The 20,817-nt window shown below is 38.7% G+C and overlaps 1 protein-coding gene across 1 annotated transcript in view; it reads right to left on the bottom strand.

Moving 5' to 3' along the window:
• The window catches only part of LOC128733832 (zwei Ig domain protein zig-8), a 127,998-nt gene that overhangs the window by 36,381 nt on the left and 70,800 nt on the right, over window positions 1-20,817 (bottom strand). The gene's annotated exons all lie outside the window — the stretch shown is intronic.

Below are 20,817 nucleotides of genomic sequence, written 5' to 3'. Positions count from 1 at the left end.
TTTCGTCTGAGCAAACAAAAACCCCTCTGAATTCGACTGGCGCTGCGTCGGACGCAATAAACAATGCCGCTCGGTAGGCTTCATGGATTGCGATCTTTCTTTTTTTGTCATCGAGGCAACTCTTCTACTATATCCTCTGGCGACGTATCCTATCGGCAACTGCGAATGTTTGTTGACAAATATTCGCCAGAATCACAAATTCATGCAGCGAAATTGCTACTCACTCTCACGGACGATTTAGGCGGCTATGTAAATTGAATCAACGAGTGCGGAAAAATGTTTTCAAACATTGCAGCTGCGCTCGGTTTTTAGACGCTTGGGAAATTGAGTTGCACTCGAGAATAGATAATAAAAACATATACAACTAAAAAAAAAATTTAGCGGCTGCAACTGGGGCGGAACATTGGGCAAACTCTGGAATTAGTTTAGTGCAGAACTGTTATTTCAATGGTGGTTTGCTCGAGTTTATTTTATTATGGAGTTTTAGTAGTGGAATGTTCGAGCGGGCGACAGAAAGAGGATTCGGTAAACCGTGGAATGACAATATTTCACCATACGGTTACGATGGTGACCGGGATGGGATGCAGCTTTCGGTGCTGCTAGCTGGTTGGTTAGGCAGCTCGGTGCTGCGAGCAATAAATTAAGAGAATGAAAATGCGACGTGTGTCGCTAGGTCAATGTGCCGGAAAATGCAAAGATAATCCGTTGTATGGAGGATTATTTTCTTGTTTGTTAGGAAAAAGGTTTTTATGCGAAACTTTCCCGATAATATGCGGCATATCGTTTCATGATGTTTTAGAATAGTTGGAATTTTCAGAACGGGGGAGATAAAGTCCTTTGTTTATTTAGTTTAACTTGCGGATGGAAATATAATCATCGAATACATAATATTCAGCGCTCGTTAAACTTTTCATCCTTAAAAGTTGCCATAAAAGGCTTTACGTTTATAGAACAACAAGCAAACTAGTCAGTACTCTTGACAGATTGCATTTTCAACTTTAGGTAGCTGGGCAATTAGTTAACAAATATCCCAAATTGATATTTTCAATAATAACCAGTATTTTGCGAACAATTTTTTACCCAAGTGTTGTTAAATATATTAAATGTTAAATTTGAAATTGGTTTAGTTTCATTTAATTTCTGCTGAGCCAAGTTTTTAAGCGTGTAGGGCGCTAAATCTCTGCATATTAGCGTTGGTAAGAGGAAATGCTTATCAACTTAGGGACTATATTGGCTCGTTATATTATCCCTGATTGTTATTTTCAGGTATAATAAGTTCAAGTTGTCACGTAGTTTTCGAGCCGTAAATCTCAATCTGCTTAGTATTTTTTGATATAAATTAAATTATGGTTGTTTATGAGCAACATTGGCATTATATTAAATTTGTTAAGAAGGTATTATTTATATCTTAATTTTTGTAATTACTAGCTTTACTTGAAAATTTTTGAATATCCAAACAAGTCTCATATAACTGGTGCTTACATACTTACATTATCCATCCAGCTTCCCCCATCTACTAACAAGTTGTTAGTAACAACAATTCCTTTCCCAAAATACTTGTGAAGATGCAAAGGATTCTCCGGTCTTTAGTAGCAACAAGTATTGGACTAACATTCCTCCCCATCCCACCAGGACCCGCATAAGGACGTAGCCTGCGTCGGTATTGATCAGCATGCAGGGACCTGATAAGGTTGCACAAGGATGAAAAGTGTGCTGTCCCAAATATGCTTCTTCCAGCCATCATTTTGCAGTTTTCATCGGTCCTGGTCAATAACGGAGTAGCAGCACACGGGCGGTATCCTATGCTTATGCTTACGCTTATGCTTAAGCTTATTTCTGCTGAGCCAAGTTTTAGAAATATCCGTGCCATTGCAGGTAAAAACAGCGCCTTCCTTAAATTATTGACAATTACACACTACGGAAACACGACAAAATGAACATTTTCGTTGCTTTTGTGAAATTTTCGAATCCTTTAGCTTCTTCAGTGGTATATTTTTCCTATACAGCTCATTATCTTTCAAATACCCAATCCCAATCCCAATCCCAATCCCAATCCCAATCCCAATCCCAATCCCAATCCCAATCCCAATCCCAATCCCAATCCCAATCCCAATCCCAATCCCAATCCCAATCCCAATCCCAATCCCAATCCCAATCCCAATCCCAATCCCAATCCCAATCCCAATCCCAATCCCAATCCCAATCCCAATCCCAATCCCAATCCCAATCCCAATCCCAATCCCAATCCCAATCCCAATCCCAATCCCAATCCCAATCCCAATCCCAATCCCAATCCCAATCCCAATCCCAATCCCAATCCCAATCCCAATCCCAATCCCAATCCCAATCCCAATCCCAATCCCAATCCCAATCCCAATCCCAATCCCAATCCCAATCCCAATCCCAATCCCAATCCCAATCCCAATCCCAATCCCAATCCCAATCCCAATCCCAATCCCAATCCCAATCCCAATCCCAATCCCAATCCCAATCCCAATCCCAATCCCAATCCCAATCCCAATCCCAATCCCAATCCCAATCCCAATCCCAATCCCAATCCCAATCCCAATCCCAATCCCAATCCCAATCCCAATCCCAATCCCAATCCCAATCCCAATCCCAATCCCAATCCCAATCCCAATCCCAATCCCAATCCCAATCCCAATCCCAATCCCAATCCCAATCCCAATCCCAATCCCAATCCCAATCCCAATCCCAATCCCAATCCCAATCCCAATCCCAATCCCAATCCCAATCCCAATCCCAATCCCAATCCCAATCCCAATCCCAATCCCAATCCCAATCCCAATCCCAATCCCAATCCCAATCCCAATCCCAATCCCAATCCCAATCCCAATCCCAATCCCATACCAATCCCAATCCCAATCCCAATCCCAATCCCAATCCCAATCCCAATCCCAATCCCAATCCCAATCCCAATCCCAATCCCAATCCCAATCCCAATCCCAATCCCAATCCCAATCCCAATCCCAATCCCAATCCCAATCCCAATCCCAATCCCAATCCCAATCCCAATCCCAATCCCAATCCCAATCCCAATCCCAATCCCAATCCCAATCCCAATCCCAATCCCAATCCCAATCCCAATCCCAATCCCAATCCCAATCCCAATCCCAATCCCAATCCCAATCCCAATCCCAATCCCAATCTCAATCCCAATCCCAATCCCAATTCCAATCCCAATCCCAATCCCAATCCCAATCCCAATCCCAATTTCAATCCCAATGCTGAAGAAATATCCGTAGTCGTGCCATCTGAGGTTTTGCCACCAAGAAGAGGTTATAATTTCGTTTCAAAATTAAGAGTTAAGCCAAATTCAATCAAATTTTAAATGAAATAATAATTCAACCCTCTCCTGTGCTCCATTTGGTGGCTTGTTAGTATCAATGTTTGTGTGCTTTATTGAAAAATGTAAATTAATTGCGATATGTGCTGTTCTCTAATATACGAGATATACATTCGAGATGTGACCTAATTTATTCAAGGACTATAGCTTTTGTTTTTAATCTATCATCATTCGCCTATCGTTTTTTGTTTTTCATATTTCGTCGTTTGGATTTTTGTTTTTTTTTGTACTGATTTTTATTTACTCTATTGTGTACTTTCGTTTTCTCATCGTTTTTGTTGTCGTATTGGCGTATGTTAGTTATCATCATCATCAACGTATGTTAGGCGTATGTCTTTCGTTTTCTTTATCATTTGCCCTTAGGCATATAAAATCGTCTTTTTGTCTTAACAATTTGTTGTCATTTTTATCGTCATCTTCTATTATGCACAAGCGCCACTTCGGTTAGTCCTGATGATGTTCTTTGCCGTCATTTACAGTATTTTTAGCATTTTTTGTTGATGTTTGTCGTCTTTTAATCGTCTTTTTATCCTGCTTTCTGCAGCTTTTTATAGTATTTGTTGCTTTAGCCTGTTTGGGCTTTTTTCCGCGCCTTTTCATCGTATTTTTATTGTTTTTCGTTATTATTCATCGTCTTTTCGCCTACTTGTTATAAATTTTTCATTATTTTTCCGTTATCTATTCGCTTAAATTGCAGCGTCATCTCTCAGTCGTCTCTTTGTCGTATTTTTGTAGTCAATTTTCTGTCTTTTCGATGTTCTTTTGTATTCTTTTCGTCATCTTATTGTTGTCTTTTCGACGCCTTTTCGACATGTTGTTTCATCACTTTTGTGCTGTTTCATTGTATTCTCGTATTTTTGTCTACCATCTACCATATTTTTATTGTAATTTCGTTGTTTTTGATCTGTTTTTTACGCTTTTCGGGGATTTTTTTGGCGGTTTCAGTCGTCTTTGTCGGTGGCAACAAGCCTTTTATTGTTTTTTATCGCCATTTGGCATGGTTTCACAGTCGTCTTTTCGTCGTTTTTTGGCACCTTCACCGTCCTTTTTGTGGTTTTTCTACTGCCTGTTTGTGGTTGTGTCGACGTTTATCTATCGTATCATCTTTAGCTCTTATTTTTGCACATTTTTATTGCGTTTTAAATATCTTTAATGTCGTTTTTAGTCATGTTTTTTATTTTTTTTGTTACCGTTTATGTGACTTGCTATTTTTATGTGATGAGCTATTTTTTCATCTCTTTTTCGTCGGTTTTTCTTCGATTTTTCATCGTTTCGTCGTTTCTTCGTTGTCTTTTCTTCGAATTTTAGTTATCTTTCTAATGTCTTTAAGTTGTGTTTTCTACAGGCTGACAACACTTTTTAATTATCACGTAAAAAGAATATAACTAATTTGCAATGCAACTATTTTCAACGCTCTCCGCTAACTCTGTTTTCTCTATTTTCCTTATCATCACTATTTCCTTTGTCTTCCCAGTTCTTCGTCTGCTCGGAATTCTATCATTTTCTGCTCTCTCCTACTTCCTCATTTGTATTTCAGAATTTTCACGTTTGTTCTGTCTCTGTTTTTGTTTTTTTTTTCTAAATTCTATATATCAATTATCTATTATCTATTATCTATTATCTATTATCTATTATCTATTATCTATTATCTATTATCTATTATCTATTATCTATTATCTATTATCTATTATCTATTATCTATTATCTATTATCTATTATCTATTATCTATTATCTATTATCTATTATCTATTATCTATTATCTATTATCTATTATCTATTATCTATTATCTATTATCTATTATCTATTATCTATTATCTATTATCTATTATCTATTATCTATTATCTATTATCTATTATCTATTATCTATTATCTATTATCTATTATCTATTATCTATTATCTATTATCTATTATCTATTATCTATTATCTATTATCTATTATCTATTATCTATTATCTATTATCTATTATCTATTATCTATTATCTATTATCTATTATCTATTATCTATTATCTATTATCTATTATCTATTATCTATTATCTATTATCTATTATCTATTATCTATTATCTATTATCTATTATCTATTATCTATTATCTATTATCTATTATCTATTATCTATTAGACCATGACAAATATTTAAAAAAAGTTTTTGTCCTTCCGGTGGTGGCCAACTGAAGGGGAGGGGGGGGGGAAACAAAGAAATTTTTTTAATCAAGCAAAAATGTTGCAGAATGTTGAACGTGGCAAAAATCTTCTCGAAAATGTGTTCGAAATTCAAGATTTTTCCTGCGTATGTAGGTTATCAGAGTTGAAATCAAATTTCACTAACCATAACCAGGAATGATTCCTCTGTAGATTTCAACAAGCATCTCTCGCTCAAATGTTGCAAATGTTTCAAACAGTGACTTTCTTTCAAATGGCACAGTGTCCCAAACGCAATGTTTCTCAACAGATTTTTGTATTCCGATTGCATAGCAGCGGTGAGATTTGTATTCCCACATTAATTCTTCCTGCTTAATCATGCTGGATTCTCGGTAACCTTACGGTTGATTGCACAGGGTGGCCAATTTAGTCGTCCTGGAAAAGTTCTCTTTCTCATTCTCTAATCCTAAGTTCCTTTTTCGCTGAATTCGTTAAAAGTAAAGCGAGTAATTTCAACAAATAAATTCTGAAAACTAACATAAAAACGACACCCTGTAAGAGTACACATCTTGGAATGGAACCACCGGTGGAACTGGAGCTCACAGGCCAGGTCGAAAGATGAATGCTATTTTGGCAGGCACTATACGAAATTGTGCTCCCCAGAGCCGGTCCAGCCGGGAGCAATCCATTCTGTCGGACGTACCTGGTCTGTTGTTTGATTTGTAGTAACTGCGGGTATTCCGTTTCGGACTGCCGCGCCAGTGCAAATGTTTCCCAATGCCCGATGATGAATTGGGCTTGAAAGGAAATTTTATTAACAATGCATCAGCGAATTTCAGCTGCAGCTAGCAATTATACACTAGAGTTTCCTGTGAAACCACTTTTAGTCTCCTCCCCGATCCGATGCAAAAATTATTGAATGGGTTTACCCGTATATTTGCAACTGAAAAAACTGCTGATACTTCCATGTACACTTATGTTTTGTGAAAACCTAAAATAATTACCTTCACATTCGAAACAAACCGAGTCCTAATGGAGTTCACCTTCCACCCCCAGAGCATTAAAAAAATATTCCACCTTGCTTGTAAGCTTACACAGGAAACGGTGCTATAAAATCTTAACGAGCATTTGTCTGTGCTTCGCTTGATAGAGGGCATCCGGCTTTACGCTGCTGCCGGGAAAAAGAAACTGCTATAACCAGTTAGCTTACCAAGCGATGTGGAATCTGTAGATGACGGAAACCGGTAATCTGGTCCCACTTGACCGGCAGTGCAAAACTACGACATCGGCAAAAACTGTCGCCCGGCGCGGGGGAGGGGATGGGGAGCACAAAAAATGAACACGGCGAGCGGGCGGTGCGGCTTGTAGCACTGAATGATGGAATATAGAACAAGTGGAAAAATAAGCACTAGAATTGCACCCTTCCATAATATGCCTCCTCCCATTCAGTGTAGGTATATATGAAGAGTACGACAAACCGACCGCACTCGACAGCATATTTTCGGTCATGTGCGAATGACGCAAATTGATGATGTTACACACAATTCCAGTTGCATGTGAATTGTTTTTTTTCTGTTTTTTTCTTCTTTTCGAATTGCTACTCCCAACTGTGCGGACCATTGTTACGCACGCTTGACATCGCTTTGCCGGTGGGATTTTTGTTATCAGAGATGAATTCAGGACTAGTGTGGGTGGTGGTGGTGGTGGTAGTAAGCAAAAGTAATTAGCAGTTTCGTGTAGCCTTTATAGATAATTTACGGTTGAGCATTTTTGGTGTTGCTTTCGTCTGTTTTGAATAAATAATTAATTCTGTTAAAATTTTGCACATTTTCAAACTAAACCCGAAGCAAAAATAACGACGTACCAAAGGAGTGTAAGAGGATTTTCGTTCACAGCGAATTGCATCATATTTACGTTAGTTTGTACGAAAGCCAAATACCGATAATCCTAAAAGCATTAGATATTTTTATTATGTGCACCAGAAACTTGTTCATTCACACGAACGATGCCCTCACTGGAGAAGCATGCAGGTAGTTAATATGTTTTCCATGGCGAAGCTCAGTATATATATATCTAGCGAGCTGAACGAGAGTTTCCGTATGTTTGGCAGTGAAGGAAAAGGATATTTTTTCTTTTCAAAACAGTTTACATTCATTCAATTCATATGGTACGGCATCTATAGAAGGCTAAATTAAAATACGTAAACGCAAAGATGTGGCATACCCGAGCAGGAGCGAAGAGCAAAATGATATCAAAATGTGTTATGGAAATCGAATAACTCGTATCAAGATTTGGTCCTGTTTAGGCTGACATAGTTGGTAAAATAACAAAAAATATTATGAAAATTTTGCTCCTTTAAGGCCAAAAGAATAACTACTTGTGTTAATTAAATAACAAAGCAATAACATGACTGTATTCAGAGTTTACAATAACATATTTTAGTATTGAATAACAAATGCAGTAGCATATGAAATATTGAAAAATCAATTTATAACATATTTATAATCTAAAATCTCTTTAATCAATAAAAAAAATTATGAAATATATCGAATGTCATTTTAAGGCCAAAATAAGATATGATAACAAAATCAGTTATTAAACTCATCTTACATCCACTGTTTAAAATATCTACTCAATATCAAAATGTGTTATCAATGTATCTCCATGTCTATTCGATAACAAAATATAGCAATAACACAGTTTGATATTGTTTTTATATTATTTTGCTTTTCGCTCCTGCTCGGGTATAGCTTTGGTCTCCACTGAAAACGAAGATATTTAGAGAACTCTATTCCCATTTACGAGTAGGTATTAATTAAACTTTTTTCTTGCAAATATCAGTTTGCTTGAATTCAAACCAAATACATACAATAAAGCCACCCAGATCGCTTCGAGGTAAGACGCTGGTCTAACAAATCAGTCGACTTATGTTCGAAACTCAGCTGAGAGATGCTGTTAGAGTCAATAGGATCGTAGCCTGCAATTTTCCTGTACTCTAACAGCTGGCTGCGAAGTCTGTCGAATAAAAACCAAAGGTCAAGTTTCGTAAAACGGAATGTAGCACCTAGGTTTTGCTTTTGCTTTGCTTTTTACATATAATTTTTTCATTATAATCATATAATAGAGGTTCTAGCAGGTAGGGGAATGTCCCCGGTTGTGAAACAGGTTTTGTTTTTTGAGCATAGCTTTGGATCGGGTTATTTGATTTCGAATCATTTCGAAGCATTTGATAGATTGAAGATTTACGTATCTTTTTGCTAAAGACAGCCCAAGTAACAATTTTGGTTTTATTACACTCTTATGATGGCTTTTAAGACCAAAATTGGTCATGAAAACCACCATAAGAGTACAATAAAACTCATATTTGTTGCTTGGGAGCATATATTTTTCGTTTGAAACAAGAAAGTCAAAGCGAAATTGAGAGATATAGTATTTTTTGACCAAAAAAAAAGTGTCCCTGGTTGTGAAACACTTCGAACAAAACATAAAAGAAAATAAAGATAAAGAAGAAAATAAAAAAATATAAAATGAAAAGAAAATACTACATTGAAATATTAACGGAAAACAACTTAAATACAAAGTAATTTCTCAGTAAGTTCAGTTTCGCCTAAATCAGAATTGAAATCGATGCATGTAAAAACCGGACGTTCGTGATTTGAAAAGTGTGTTGAAAATGTTTGTAACCATTAAAGTATTGAATAATCGATTTTCTGGATCTTTCCTAACTGGAAAACTTAACTGCCTCACAATCAGGGCGGACACCAGTTTGTAAAAATTTAAATAATATGTTTTGATTAAATTATTTCACTCAAAATTTGTCGGTGTGATGAAATAGAGGTCCAAAGCAAGGGTCATATGCATTTTACTGCCTTTTTCTATTTTATTTGATACACAAAAAAGTCAATCCCAAAGCATTCTAAATAACTTTTTCGGGCATTTTTGTCGAACATATTTCCCACAAAACACTCTATAAGCTCTATTTTGATTTTTTTGCTCAAAAGCTAGAATATAATGAGATGAGTCGTTGGTAGTAATTTGGTAGGGTTATAGCTTAATAAACACGTCAAAATGATGGGTATTTCACAACCGGAGCCATTTCACAGGCCGGGGCAATACCCTACCTTTGAACCAAATACACAATACGGTAAATAGAAGACATTCGAGAAAATTTAACAAAACAAAATCATTTCCGCATTCGTAATGTTACCTTCTGACTCGTAGTCAACTGTTAGTGTACAAGACAACTGCTAGGCTAGTACTGTAAATCTATTGACTTTGACAGTATCTTCCAGTTGAGATTCGGTTTTTGCCATTTTAACGTTAAATACATAGTTCAAAGGATGATGAACTTGTAGAGTATAAATTTCATACAAGTCTAAATCCGCAGCAGTCAAATAGCTGTAAAGAGAGATGGTTTCTTCGGCGAAGTTATAGAAATTGTAAAAACCAGTAACTTTGCCGAAGACAAAGTATTTATATTTCCATCGGATAACAGTTATAGAGCATTTTCTTTGGATGTTTGTTAAAAAGTAGTAATTAGGTAATACTTAATAAAAGTTAAGGCAGGGCGAGACGAGGCATTCGAAAGCCAAAGTCTGCAAATCTTCAGGACCCTCTGCTTGCCTTACTTTAAAATAGCTGGGTGGAGACAAGCGGTACCTATATAAGTTAGTAGTACCTGACATGAGCTTTCAACTTAGAATACTGATTTCACGGTTCCACTTGGCCCATTTAACCCTATCGAGCTTTCCATGAGTGAGAATGTCGGACACTGTCAGCATGCTGTCAAGTAATTTTGACTTTTTATACAGACGGAAATTATTCAAGTTTAACAATTATTGCGGATTAAAATCGGCTGACAGCATACTGGCACTGTCCGCCATTCTCACTCATGGAAAACTCGAACTCGTGAAGTTGAAGAAAAATAAAGCTTAAATATGCGATAACTCAGCAAGAAAAGGTCCTAGAGATTCGCAGCCCTCTGCTAAAACGTGTCTTTTGAATGTTTCAATAACAGTATAGAACAATGCATTCTTGTGGAAAGCAACTAACAAATGTTAAGTATGATAAATTGAATCTTAAGGAATTTACAAAGAATATGTTCCATAACTCCGCAAAGGGCATAGACAGAAATAACATTTCTTCAGCAAAGTTGCTTGCTTGGACATTTTCTACAACTTTGTCGAAGAAACAGATTAATTAGTTTCTAGATTTTTATCATAGTAAAGAAAACCATGACTAATTTTTTATATTTTCAGTTTGTGAGGAGTCATGACTTAAATATACGAGGAATAGGCTGGAGCGTTTGTGTGATAACGAGTATAGTACAGGAATACTTTCTTGGTGTTTCACCGGATTACTCATTGTTTGCTTAACGCTTTGTGATTAAGTAGTCTTAATCAATCAGCAAGAATAATAATTTAGCTAGATTTAAAATTAATTGGATAGTAAAGTAATTCAAGATAATTGTTAACATAGTTGTATTAAAGCTTTAATCAAAAGAAGTTATTGGCACAGTTAATAGTATTCAGTAATAGTAGTTGTAAACATAGTATCAGTGTTTTCTAATCGTAATTATTCGGTTAGCTGTGGGTTAAAAGAGCACTAATACAGATAATTTTTAAACGGTTATCAAAAGAGTAGTCTGATTACGATCATATCACTTATCAAGGTCAACCCCGATCCAACGAAACCTCTCCTACTAACAAAACGAAACTCCTTCCTGTAATCTTTGCAGGGATACAAAGGTTAACACGGTCCCTAAAACAACAAAGATTACACTAACATTCCGTCCCCAAACCCACCTGATTGCAAGGACGTGGCCGGCGGAGTAATTGATCCTTTAAATATCGAGTCACTGAATTTTGCACAGTGAGAATGATCGGTCACTCCCAACCCCATTCGTTTGATTCATTGTGCAATTTCACTGATTCGGGTCAATCACTGAGTGCAACCATTGATATGTGCAATCAGTCTCAGCTAAGCTAAGCTAAGCTAAGTCACGACTTAAATATACGAGGCTTGCTCATTAGGTATAAAAATAAATAGTGCCACCATCATCGAATTCATCGGCGTAAACATTATAGTAGGCCTCAATTTATTTTGCACGTGGTAAATGTTTTGTCCATTCATAACGCTGAAAATTACATGGGATTGTTAAGGAAAACTTTCGACGGTGTAAACAATCTCTTGAAGATGAATCGGGAAAAACCTGTTTGTTATTTTATCGCATTTACCAACTTCCAGCTTTCGCAGACAACCTCGATATTGTTTACAGAAAACATACGTGCACTTGTGTTATTTCAACGCAAGGTGTTGCGGGCTATGTTTGGCGGAGTACAAACGAATAGCGTAGAGTTGCGTAAGCGTTTGAACGACAAGTTGCAGGCACTACTTGGTGAGATTCCCATCTTGCATTTGGCGAAAGTTGGAAGATTGCTGTGGACCGGCTACTTCGCAAGGATGCCGGACGACTGTACAATGAAATGCGTTCTTTTTAAAACCCCCACCGGTACCAGGAATAGAGGGCCCCAACGTGCTATATGGCTCGACCAGGTTGAAGCCGATTATCGTCTATCGAGACAAAGTAAGTATGTATGTATAAGTAAGTATGTAAGAGGGGCACAGACATATGAATCATGAGTTGTACCAATTATAAATACATATGTAGTGAGAGAGTCATATTCAGCAGACTGTAGTGGGCTGAACACGCAGTCAAAATGCCCGACAAAAAAGTAGAGTAAGCTTTTTTCAGCAGGACCAGCACCAGGAAGCGGTTGTCTACTCTAGGGAATCTGGAATAAGCGAATGCCAAGGCACTCAATAATTCGCATCATTAAGCCAACGACACTTATTGATGATGGAAATTCCAACAAAACTGTCATGAAAGAGTGACGCTGGTTTAATAATGACAAATAATCGCGAGCTACTGAGTTGCGTTGGCCATTTTTTAGTTTACTGTGGGGAGTCCACAGTCCACGCACCGGGTATGGCTGTCTAGGACCTACGATACCGGGAGAGAGAGAGAGAGGATGAGAGAGAGAGGTGAGAGAGAGAGGTGTGAGAGAGAGGTGTGTGAGAGAGAGGTGAGAGAGGAGAGAAACGTGAGGCTAAACGAGAGGGGGACGACACCCAATTCTGAAACAATTCTTGGTTTTTTAAAGGGTCGTTAATAAAAAAAAAAAATCTTGGTTTTATTTGATTTGTATAAAGGTTCTATTGGGGTATTATCTCTGGTTTTAGCATGGCATAACGCAATACCAGGATGAAACAAGAGAGCTGGGAAAGATGGCATCTAAGCGGAGCTTATTAAAATGGGACCAGAAAAGCTGGCTTTTTGTATGCACTGGCTAATTGTCCTAATTGTTAGAATTTGGGATACGGAACAGCTACCGGAGGCGTCTAAAAGATGGGGCCCAATCTATAAGAAGGGCGACAAGTTGGACTGTGAGAACTATCGAGCGATCACCGGTCTCAATGCCGCCTATGAAGTGCTGTCCCAAATCATTTTACGCTGACTATCGTAAATTGCGAACAGATTTGTGGGAACTTATCAAGCCGGCTTCGTCGAAGGTCGGTCTACAACGGATCAAACATTTGCACTGCGGCAGATCCTCCAAAAGGGCCGTAAACACGAGTTCAAACGCACCATTTGTTCGTTGATTTCAAAGCCGCATATGATACCATCGATCGGAAAGAGCTATGCAAAGTCATGGACGAGAACAGCTTCCATAGGAAGCTCATCAAACTGATTAAATCTACCATCCACCGTACACAGTGCTGTGTTCGGATTTCGGGTGAATTGTCAAGTTAATTCGAATCACATAGAGGGCTTCATCAAGGTGATGGTCTTTTATGTCTGCTGCTCAACATAGCACAAGGTGTTATGAACCGAGCGAATATCAACACACGGGGCACGATCTTCAACAAATCTAGTCAATTTGTCCGCCGATGACATGGATATTATCGGCAAAACATCTATGGCGATGGCTGAACAGTACGCCAGACTAAAGCGCGAAGCAGAAAAGATTAGGTTAAAGGTAAATACGTCTAAAACAAAGTACATGCTGGCCAGCGGAACCGAGGTCGACCGACGCCACTTGGGCAGTAGTATATTGATCGACGGCGATGAGTTTGAGGTAGTCGACGAATTTATCTACCTTGGCTCGCTGGTAAGGGTGGACAATGAAGCCGTGAGATTCGGTGGCTTATTATTAGCGAAAGTCGTGCTTACTAAGGGCTTCACAAGCAATTGCGGTCGAGCAGACCAAGTCTTCGTACAAAGTGCACCCTGTACAGGACGCTTATTACACAGGTTGTTCTCTACGGGCATGACAATGACATAGACAAAGACAATGCTCGAGGAGGACCTGCGAGTGTTCGGAGTTTTCGAACGACGAGTGCTAAGAACGATCTTCGGCGGCATACAGGAGAACGGAACATGGAGGCGGATGATGAACCATGAACTCGCACAGTTCTATGGTGATCCCAGTTTCCAAAAGGTGGTTAAATCTGAACGGATACGATGGGCAGGGCATGTTGCAAGACTGTCGGACAACTACCCTGCAAAGATGGTGTTCGCCTCAAATCCGGTAGGAACAAGACGACCAGGAGCGCAGCGAGCAAGATGGTTAGACCAGGTGGAGCGAGATCTGGCGGTGTGTGTGTGTGTAATCACAAAATCAAACATCGGGCGAAAACAAAAAAGGAATATTAATATTTTTTGAATTAGTCTAAAAGAGGAATAACCGAAAGCCAAAGGTCAAAGAGAAACGGACGAGGAAGACAGAAACATGGTGATAATGAAAATAGATAAACGGCAAAAAATAACAAAAAGAGGCGGAAGACAAAACGAAGGGGACGACAACAAGTGTGTAATCACAAAAATATGGAAGGATGAGAACAACAGGAACGGACAAAAATAACTAGAAAAAATTAAATGAATTAAATGAGATAAAAAGAACGAATGCGATGACAGAAAAAGGATAAAGATACAAAGAACGGGACAATATATCGAATGATGGGACAGATAGAGAGTGCACGATGGAAAGAAAATGAACGATGGAGACGACGAAGAAGGAGGGGGCGAACGAGAAAGGAGAAGATGCGAGAGAAAAAGGAAGATTAATGCGAGTAATAGTAGAATATGAGAGAAAAGTATAAGCGAGAGTGAAATACGAAAGAGAAGAATGAGAAAGAGAGAAAGAAAACGAAAAAGCGTGTGTGTGTGTGTGTGAGAGAGAGAGAGAGAGAGCGAGATCAGACAAGAGTGAAATAAAACAAGAGTTACATAAGACGAGACTTATATGAGACAAGCGTGAACTGGGACAATGGGACAAGAGAAGGCTTGGTAACCGAGCTATTTTGTGTTGTCAAAAACTAATAGGGGAAAGTAATGATTTTTGAGTGGAGAGGAAAGAGCGAACAGGTGAGGGGGGGGGGGGGGGGTATTGGTAGCTACGCTTAGCAAGGCAAGTAGTCGTTGTGACTCCTACCTTTTGTCCAATGCTGGAACGTGCATGAGTCGAACCAAAACCACACTATAATCTGAGATTATAATCGGATTCGAACCTACAACACCCACCAGGACATGTGGCTTGCATGTACCTTTGAACCACCTTTGGACAAAAGGAGACTGCACAATCCCCTTCCCAGCAAACAATTTGGTTTGTATATTTCGGTTGCAACTGAGCGATACGAAATCGTATCCACACGAAAAAGTAATATTTTATACCACATAAGAACATTTAAGTACCAAAATGGAGGCAATATACGTGCATAAAAATTGATAATTCTATCTTGCATTCTAGACAACAATTTTTGGAACACGCAACTTAATACTCCTCAATATACAATTAAGACATAACTAAATGTTACAGTCATCTATACTGCTTTATGATTCACAGCCCTAAGTTGTATCTAACGACACGCACGTTTACAAAACAACTTATTGTACACTTCGCTTTGATCATTACGCAATTTCAATGTAAAATTGACATTAATGTGGACTTTCTATTACGATCTTCTGTTATCTGGGTTATAAAGGTAGCATCTGGTTGGATTATTTTTAGACACAAATTGTGCCTCTTCCTCCGTCTACTGCAGAAACCACCGACCGAGAAGTTGATTTTACTGGCTGGACGACGACACTATGCAGGCCCTTGCTACTTACAAGGTACCGCGCGTGACGTTGTTCGTCTGTCAGCCTGTTAGCCACGATTCTCAGCGCGAGTTTTCGGTGAAAGGTTCCGTTGTCCTGCGCATGACAAAATGCAAAATATGCGGCAATAAAAATATTTTCTGGGAATTACCTCAAGATTTAAACCGAAAAGTATTCGGAACTACAAAATGCACGAGTCATAAAATGTCCCTATGTCATAAAAAAAGTAACTCATAAGTCAAACATCTCTCAAATCAGTCCGCGGGCCGCACAAAACATTTTGAAGGGCCGCAGTTTGGCCATCACTGTAGTAGACAATGTTACTATTAGTGTTAATAATACAGTAATTTTTTAGCGACAGTTTTTACAATCGGCGGACGAGATTGGTAGAAGAAAGTAATGAAACAAAGGTATTGATGGTATCCAAACAGAAAGGGACAAGGCGTCAAGACGAAAGAACGGAACGAACTATTAGGTAAGGGAAAGTCATTGAAGAATCGCTTAAGATTCATGTGTTCCCAAGCTGGGGCATCCACGGATTGAACCAAGCTATAATCGGAGCCAATTATAACCGTATTCGAACCCACTTCTTCTCCCAGGCCCTATGTATCGCAGATATTGGTGAACCTTTGAATGACAGCGAACTGGATAAAAAACTTATAGCTTGATTTGATCCGCGGATCCGTCAACTTAAGTAAAGAGGAAATCGTTACACAACTTCTTAAGCATTGCTTCAATGACTCTCCCTTACTTAATTTTTTTCCCTCTTTCCCTTTTATGCCTTGTGCCGTTTTGTTTGGATACTATCAACACATTTGTTTCATTGCTTTCTTCTACCGTCCCCTCCGTCGACTGTGAAAAACTATCGCTATAAAAAAATAATTACATGACTGTCCTCATTGAAGGTCAAGACATAAAATGAGATTGGTCTAATAATGAAGTAATCAGTTTATCTAATACAGTCGTCAATGCTCGAAAATTCAGAAATTGTGGAGAACATATAATCAAAGATTTCAACTAAAGAGTTTTAAACTATTCGTGGCGTCAACATTTACCTATAGATTTTTTGAATGATACCTTTGGTAAAAGTCAAAAATGGATTGTTTGTAGACGTTCAAAATACGTATAACTTTTGAAAATGCATTTCAAATGTGCTGCTCAATATATCACGTTCAACTTTCAATCTTTCCGTTATTTTGACAGTAATGATTTTTTCCTGGATCGACTAACGAAGGTTTGTTCAAGATTGCACCGCCAAACAAACATCGAAGACGCAATCAATAAATGTTGCAGCTTCCGGTAAACAAAGTAGACATAAATTCACCCAAAAGCAACACCACGTGAAGTACATTGCCATGTTGGCTGTACACTTTTAAGATATGTATGACAGCAGCGATGTTGATATGGCACGAAAGAAGAAGAGCACCATTGTGAATCTATACCTATAAAGAAGGATTTCTGTCTGTCTGTCTGTCTGTCTGTCTGTCTGTCTGTCTGTCCGTATGTTCCTTATAGAATCGAAAACTACTGAACCAATCGGCATGAAAATATGCATGTAGAGGTATTTTGGGGCCAGGAAAGGTTTTAGTGATGGTTAGAAACCCCTCCCCCCACTAAGAGGGGGGGTTCCCATACAAATGAAACACAAATTTCTGCATAACTCGACAACTAATCAAGCAAATAGAACAAAATTTGGCATGTGGGTGTTTTCGGTGACAAGAATTTATTCTATGGTAAATTGAGACCCCTCCCCTCTTTATTAGGGGAATTATAACTCCTCTCCTCTTTAAAAGGGGGGGCTTCCATACAAATTTCCTCATAACTCGAGAACTAATCAAGCAAATGAAACCAAATTTGGCATGTGAAGGTTTTTGAGGGCAAGAATATTTTCTATAGTAAATTAGGACCCCTCCCCACTTTAAGAGGGGGGGGGCTCCTGTACCAAAGAAACACAATTTGCCTCATAACTCGAGAAGTAATTAAGCAAATGGAACCAAATTTGGCATGTGGGTGTTTTTGGAGACAAAAACTTTTTCTGTGATGAATTGGGACCCCTCCCCGTTTTAGGAGGGGGGGATCCTATACACATGATATACAAATATCCTCATAACTGAAGAACTAATCAAGCACATGGAACAAAATTTGGCACGTGAAAGTTTTCGAGGGCATGAATATTTTCTATGGTGAATAAGGACCCCTCCTCACTTTAAGAGGGGGGGCTCCTATACAAACGAAATACAAATTTCCTCATAACTCGAGAACTAATCAAGCAAATGGAACCAAATTTGACACGTGGGTGTTTTTGGAGACAAAATTTTTTTCTATGATGACCTGGGACCCCTCCTCACTTTAGGAGGGGGGGGGGGCTCCTATACAAATGAAATACAAATTTCCTCATAACTCGAGAGCTAATCAAGCAAATGAAACCAAATTTGGCATGTGAAAGTTTTCGATGGGAAGAATATTTTCTATAGTGAATTAGAACCCCTCCCAACTTTAAGAGGGGGGGCTCCTGTACCAAAGAAACACAATTTGCCTCATAACTCGAGAAGTAATTAAGCAAATGGAACCAAATTTGGCATGTGGGTGTTTTTGGAGACAAAAATTTTTTCTGTGATGAATTGGGACCCCTCCCCGTTTTAGGAGGGGGGATCCTATACACATGATATACAAATATCCTCATAACTGAAGAACTAATCAAGCAAATGGAACAAAATTTGGCACGTGAAAGTTTTCGAGGGCATGAATATTTTCTATGGTGAATAAGGACCCCTCCTCACTTTAAGAGGGGGGGCTCCTATACAAACGAAATACAAATTTCCTCATAACTCGAGAACTAATCAAGCAAATGGAACCAAATTTGGCATGTGAATGTTTTCGAGGGCAAGAATATTTTCTATAGTAAATTAGGACCCCTCCCCACTTTAAGAGGGGGGGGCTCCTGTACCAAAGAAACACAATTTGCCTCATAACTCGAGAAGTAATTAAGCAAATGGAACCAAATTTGGCATGTGGGTGTTTTTGGAGACAAAAATTTTTTCTGTGATGAATTGGAACCCCTCCCCGTTTTAGGAGGGGGGGATCCTATACACATGATATACAAATATCCTCATAACTGAAGAACTAATCAAGCAAATGGAACCAAATTTGGCACGTGAAAGTTTTCGAGGGCATGAATATTTTCTATGGTGAATAAGGACCCCTCCTCACTTTAAGAGGGGGGGCTCCTATACAAACGAAATACAAATTTCCTCATAACTCGAGAACTAATCAAGCAAATGGAACCAAATTTGACACGTGGGTGTTTTTGTAGACAAAATTTTTTTCTATGATGACCTGGGACCCCTCCTCACTTTAGGAGGGGGGGGGGCTCCTATACAAATGAAATACAAATTTCCTCATAACTCGAGAGCTAATCAAGCAAATGAAACCAAATTTGGCATGTGAAAGTTTTCGATGGGAAGAATATTTTCTATAGTGAATTAGAACCCCTCCCAACTTTAAGAGGGGGGGCTCCTAGACAAACGAAATACAAATTTCCTCATAACTCGAGAACTAATCAAGCAAATGGAACCAAATTTGGCACGTGGGTGTTTTTGGAGACAAAAATTTTTTCTATGATGAATTGGGACCCCTACCCACTTTAAAAGGGGGGGCTCCCATACAAATGAAATTCAAATTTCCTCATAACTCGAGAACTAATCAAGCAAATAGAACCAAATTTGGCATGTGGAGGTTTCTGGAGGCAAAAATATTTTCTATGGTGAATTAGGACCCCTCCCAACTTTAAGAGGGGGTGCTTCTACACAAATAAAATACAAATTTCGTCATAATTCGAGAACTAATCAAGCAAATGGAACCATATTTGGCATGTGGGTGTTTTTGGAGGCAACCATTTTTTCTATGATGAATTAGGACCCCTTACCTTCTTAAGAGGGGGGGCTCTCATACAAACGAAATACAAATTTCCTCATAACTCTAGAACTAATCAAGCAAATGGAACCAAATATATCATGTGGGTGTTTTTGTAGGCAAGAATATTTTCTATGGTATATTTTCTATGGATTTCCCCACTTTAAGAGGGGGGGGGGCTCCTATACAAATGAAAAACAAATTTCCTCATAACTCGAGAACTGATCAAGCAAATGGAACCAAATTTGACATGTAAGTGGGTTTGGACGCAAGATTTTTTTTCTATGGTGAATTGAGACCCCTCTTTTCTTTAGAAAGCGAGTTATGGCCCATCTCCCCTTTAAGAGGGTGGGCTTCCATACAAATGAAATGCAAATTTCCTCTTATCTCGAGAACTAATCAATCAAATGGAACCAAATTTGGCATGTGGGAGTTTTAGATGGCAGAAATTTTTTCTATGGTGAATTACGACCCCTTCCCCTTTTAAGAGGGGAGCTCACATACAAATGAAATTCAAATTTCCTTATAACTTGAGAACTAATCAAGAAAATGGAACCAAATTTGGCATGTGGGAGATTTTGGAGTCTTGAATTTATTTTACGATAGTTAGAGACCTCTCACCCCTGTGGTAGGGGGATATGGACTCTCATACAAATAAAACAGAAATTTTTGCGAAACTCAAAAACTAATCAAACTCGAGAAATTCGAGACTCTTCCATACAACATTAGTCAATACAAGACCACAAAAACTATCTATAGTAACACTAGATCAATCAGGACGAGACGGTCGCGAGTGTTGCCGGTGACCCGCCGTCGGAAGCGCCGCCCATTGGGGGGCTTGCAAAACTCGAGATTGTGACAAAGATCATCCGAGATTCATGATTTATGTACAACACAGGTTAATTTGTGGCAATACGAAGTTTGTCGGGTCAGCTAGTTGCATATAAATGGCAGCCGGGATTGGTGGTTCACCTCCGTTGACTTCAACACTTTGCACAGAATTTCGTTCCATCCGAATGGATCAGAATCTTCTACGTATTACATACATTTGACTAACCTGATCCGACACTGTACCCCGGAGCATAAACCAAACGCGCAGAATGGCTTCGGGATGCCAAATGTATATGCTGATTCCAACTAAATACTATTGTGTTCAGTAGAGAATCGCGTGGAAAAAGGATTGCGAGGTGCTGCGGTTTCCAGCGCAGCAGCGGTTGAATAAAAAATGCATGCA

Source organism: Sabethes cyaneus, chromosome 2 (assembly GCF_943734655.1).
Source record: "Sabethes cyaneus chromosome 2, idSabCyanKW18_F2, whole genome shotgun sequence".
Classification (NCBI taxonomy): Eukaryota; Metazoa; Arthropoda; class Insecta; order Diptera; family Culicidae; genus Sabethes; species Sabethes cyaneus.
This window is presented reverse-complemented; position numbering and strand designations above follow the sequence as displayed.